This window comes from Ips typographus, linkage group LG1 (genome assembly GCF_016097725.1).
Source record: "Ips typographus isolate SLU linkage group LG1, UJ_Ityp_2.0, whole genome shotgun sequence".
NCBI lineage: Eukaryota > Metazoa > Arthropoda > Insecta > Coleoptera > Curculionidae > Ips > Ips typographus.
The window spans coordinates 23,081,593-23,087,161 of NC_138422.1; positions in this window are offsets into that span (position 1 = coordinate 23,081,593).

The window sequence follows — 5,569 nt, forward strand, 5'->3', positions numbered from 1 at the left end:
TGAGTAAGATTTTGACAGCAATGACGTTTGAGTGTTTTGACTTAAAACTTTGATTGGTCTGTCTCGAACTGGAAACTGTCAAAATTCATTCCATTAAGCAATAAAACTACAAATACACTAAAAATAAATGTAGTTTAGGGAAAGTTAAATGATTTGCATTTTGTAGCTCTATGAGTAAGATTTTGACAGTATTGACGTTTGACATTCTTGTCTTAAGACGTTGATTAGTCTGTAAGAACTGACAAATGTCCAAAATCACTCCAGAAAACTATAGAACTACAAAACATACTAAAAAGACAGTAACTGAGTAAAAGAAATGAATAAATTGCATTTTATAGCTTCATGAGTAAGATTTTGACAGTAATGACGTTTTACTCATTTTACCTAAAGCGTTGATTGCTCTGTCATGACTTGGGAACTGTCAAAATCCGTTTCATTAAGCTAACCAACTGCAAATACACTTAATATGATTGTAATTGATTGGAAGTTAAATTAATTACGTTTTTTAGCAACTTGAGTAAGATTTTGACAGCAATGACGTTTGAGTGTTTTGACTTAAAACTTTGATTGGTCTGACGAACTGGAAACTGTCAAAATTCATTCCATTAAGCAATAAAACTACAAATACACTAAAAATAAATGTAGTTGAGGGAAAGTTAATTGATTTGCATTTTGTAGCTCTATGAGTAAGATTTTGACAGTATTGACGTTTGACATTCTTGTCTTAAGACGTTGATTAGTCTGTAAGAACTGTCAAATGTCAAAAATCATTCCAGAAAACTATAGAACTACAAAACATACTAAAAAGACAGTAACTGAGTAAAATGAATGAATAAATTGCATTTTGTAGTTTCATGACTAAGATTTTGACAGTAATGACGTTTGACACTTTTTACCTAAAGCGTTGATTGCTCTGTCATGAATTGGGAACTGTCAAAAACCGTTTCATTAAGCTAACCAACTGCAAATACACTAAATATGATTATAATTGGTTGGAAATTAAATTAATTACGTTTTGAGTAAGATTTTGACGGTAATGACGTTTGAGTGTTTTGACTTAAAACTTTGATTGGTCTGTCACGAACTGGAAACTGTCAAAATTCATTCCATTAAGCAATAAAACTACAAATACACTAAAAATAAATGTAGTTGAGGGAAAGTTAAATGATTTGCATTTTGTAGCTCTATGAGTAAGATTTTGACAGTATTGACGTTTGACATTCTTGTCTTAAGACGTTGATTAGTCTGTAAGAACTGTCAAATGTCAAAAATCATTCCAGAAAACTATAGAACTATAAAACATACTAAACAGACAGTAACTGCATTGTAACTGAGTAAAAGAAATGAATAAATTGCATTTTGTAGCTTCATGAGTAAGATTTTGACAGTAATGACGTTTAACTCTTTTTACCTAAAACGTTGATTGCTATGTCATGAACTGGGAACTGTCAAAATCCGTTTCATTAAGCTATCCAACTGCAAATACACTAAATATGATTGTAATTGGTAGGAAATTAAATTAATTCCGTTTTTAGCTTATTAATGAGTAAGAAAGTAATAACGTTTGTTTCAAACCATCGTTGGTCTGTCACGAATTGACAACTGTCAAAAATTCATTCCATTAAGCAATAAAACTACATATAAACTAAAAAAGATTGTCGTTGAGTGAAAACTAAATGGATGTAGCCAAAAATACGAGTTTACACAGATTGGCCTTTATAAGTCATTCATTAATTCAATTGAATTTTTTAAAGACTTTCTCACATAATCCACTGATCCTCAACCACCTTTAAAGGATTAACTCACTCTTTCAGTAACATAAAAAAAAGTGACTACTCTAAAAAATGTGACCTACAACATCCAACTCAACACCTCGTACTAGACAAATCCGCATCTACATAATACTAATTAAGATACAGCTGCTTTTGAAAGTCCATCACGATCATCGAAATATGGTAATAAACCAAGGGACACGAAAACCCTCTCAACAACTGAAAAGAAAGGTGTAGAGGAACTAATTCTATATGGGGCTTTCGTACTTAATCCTCCCGATGGCGTTTAAAACCCTTCACAATCGGCTTTAGAGATTGAATAAAAATATGGACGTAAATTTCCCGGATAAGGGGTTGCGTGAAAAAACGCGATTACACGCCACTAGACTGTTGAATTCTTAAATAGGCAACGGCGAGATACCACTCAGAGCTTGGTTGATACCGCTATCAAAGGGCAAGAAGGCGAAACGTTGATATGCCACCGTGATTTAATGTTCACCTCGACCACTTGGCGCTGTAATCTACTTGATTAAGTCCAGAGACATTCCAGAGTTATTATTTACACTTTTTGGTTTGACTGATATTAACGCGAACTTAAGGGAAAAACCGAGCCTTAAAACTTCTAGCTCGGAATAGGCCCTGGACAGATAAGGAAAGTAACACTATTAGTCTCGGCAAATTAATTGGCCCAACTTTTTGCCATTCCGACAAGAAGAAACGCTTTCGCATCAATTTAACTTCTATCTGGGGAGTTTTGATCACGAATTCGGGGAGTCGAGGAAAACTTTTTTCCCTACTTTGTTTAAAGTAGAGTTTACGGGTCTTTTTTATGTAACGAATCCGAAATTTAATTTCGAAGAAGTTTACGAGCTAATTTTATTTTAGTAAGTGAATTTGTGCTGCTCAACTTTTTAGTCTAAAATGCACTACTTAGCTAAATTCCTTCGCTTCTTTTAATCTTTTTAAAGAGGTTTCTTAAACTGTCTTTTAAATGATGGCATATAGTTTGTTCTTTTTTCGTTTTGCTTTATTTTTGTACTTTGTCTTTTTCTGGATTTTCTTTCTATTCGAAATTGCTTTTTTGTTTATACAAGTTAGATTTAGCTTTGGTATAAATAACGTGGGTTACATCGTCAATTGACTCGATTTGAAAAGCAATAGATACGAAAAGTAAACAGTTTTCAAAAATAGTAACAAGTAACCCCAATGAAGAATGTAAACAGAGCAAGAAGAAGCAAAAAAGACCAAAACAGAGGATTAAGAGCTGTTTATAAAATTTATTGGTAAATTTGGAAAATGCGTTCATTTTTATTTATATCTCTTTATTCAAATTCACCAATTTCTTTAGATTTTTTGCTGAAGAAATATGGGATAAGCAAAATTACCATTCCATATTCCCACAGTGGAGTAGTGAGTGTAAGTGAAAGTAACAACACAAAGTCGAAAAAATCTAGTTAAATTGTTGAATTTGAATAAAGAGATGTAAAAATAAACCCATTTTTGAAATGTACCAATATATTGTTACGGTTTGGGCCTACTATGCTCGATACTCCATGAAACCGATGCGCCGCAATATCTGGCCAGGCGCGTATTAAAGTAGGCCACACAGTTAGGAAGCGCTACCTGGAATATTCTTGAATGGTCAAGGCAACCCGCGAAGCGTTTCGCGGTCATTCTAGAACGTGGTTTGTGAATATAAAAGAAGCGGCGTCGCCGAGTTAGTAGTGAGAGTAGTGTAGTAGTGAATTTGGGAACGCGGTAAAGTTTAAATAGTGGAATAATTGTGGAATTGTAATAGTGTTTTTAGTAGCTGTGTTAATTATTGTACGGAGTGTTTTGAAGTGTTAATAAATTTATTAATTGTTCAGTTAAACTGACTTTGTGTGAACCCACGGGAAAATCGTAACAATTGGTGTCAGAAGTGCGATCAGACTTTAGTGCGACGTGAATTGGAACTAAATTTCGGGTTAGAGACTTGTGTTCAGAACCGGACTAGAGATTTTCGGAACAGTGGTGTGTTAAATTTATTTTATGCCAATAACAAGACGTCAAAGTGCAAACATGGAGGCCCAATTTGCAGCTATTATGGCAATGCTTGAAAAACAAGAGGAAAAACATGAAAGGATTCGACAACAAGACAAGGAAGAACAAGAAAGGATTCGACAAGAACAAGAAAGGATTCGACAACAAGAGAAGGAAGAACAAGAAAGGATTCGACAACAAGAGAAGGAAGAACAAGAAAGGATTCGACAACAAGACAAGGAAGAACAAGAAAGGATTCGACAAGAACAAGAAAGGATTCGACAACAACAGAAGGAAGAACAAGAAAGGATTCGACAACAACAAGAAAGAATGCTACAACAAGATATAGAAATGCGTCAAGAAGATAGAGAGCGGCAAGAAAAACGTAACGTAGAAATATTGAACGTTCTAGCACGGAACAAGACAGAAATCCAAGAGTATGTAACCCATAGTCTCAATGATGTTCGGGAGGACATTAATAAAATTTAGAACGATGTTCGGGAGGACATTAATGATGTTCGGGAGGACATTAATAAAATTCAGAACGGTGTTCGGGAGGACATTAATGATGTTCGGGAGGACATGAATAAAATTCAGAATGATGTCGAGATAAAGCTACGCGACTTAGAGCGGAAAATTGACAGCAGAGGAGCCAGCTCTACAGTGATCACCGGAAACAAGATCAAGCCTCCCACATACGATGGTCAAACTTCATGGGCAACGTACCAACTCCAATTTGAGGCCGCTGCAAATGCAAATCGATGGAGTAACGAGGAAATGGCTGTAGCACTGGTGGTGGCATTACGAGGACCTGCATTGGAGCTGTTACAGACTCTGCCTATCGCCCAACAAAGCAACTATGACGCATTAGTAGCTGCATTAGAACGACGTTATGGGGATCAGCATAGGAAAGGAGTGTATCGAACGCAATTAATGGCAAGACAGCAGAAAACTGGTGAAAATCTAGAAGAGTTTGAAACCGAAATTCGTCGCCTTGTGCATCTGGCTTACCCAGCCGTCCCGGATGAAATCCAAGAAGAACTTGTGGCACAGTATTTTGTAGATGGGATTCGAGATCCGGAGGTAAAGAAATGGCTGAAGATGTTCAAAGGGAGCAACAACAGCGAATTACTGATTCGAGCGCTGGAAATTGAAGCTGCGTGCAATGACTTTCAGCCAGAGACTATTCAAAAGGAGAGAGAACCGCCAGCCGATCATGTTGCTACATCAATAAATAAAATTGAATCAATGGTCGGCCAAATAGTGCAACAAGTGGCAGCATTAGGAAATGGTCTTTCCAGACAGTTAGAACGGTCACGTCCGATCACGAGAGTGGAGTGTTATCGATGCGGACGTACGGGACACATTAGAAGGAATTGCAGACAGCGGTCTTGTTCTCCAAACCCGCAGTGCCGACGAAACCAGGACATCAGAACAAATCACCGGAACTCTTCTGCTAAAAGAAACATTACATGTTATATTTGTGGACGTAAAGGACATTACCAATGGAATTGCAGACAGCAGTCTCGTTTACCGACCCCGCAGAACTGGCGTAACCAGGAGCAGGAAATGAAGAATCCGGAAAGACATTTACCGCGATATGTAGAGGATCGTCAAGTTTTGGATAGTGACTTAAGGTACCGGAAAGGACAAATTCATAATGGTTGGAGGATTGGTCAAATCGCGATGGTGACAGATAAAGAGGCTACAAAAAGAATGAAGAGCAGCGTTTCTAAGGAGGACATAATAAAAGGACAGCGCTCAGACTCTGATTT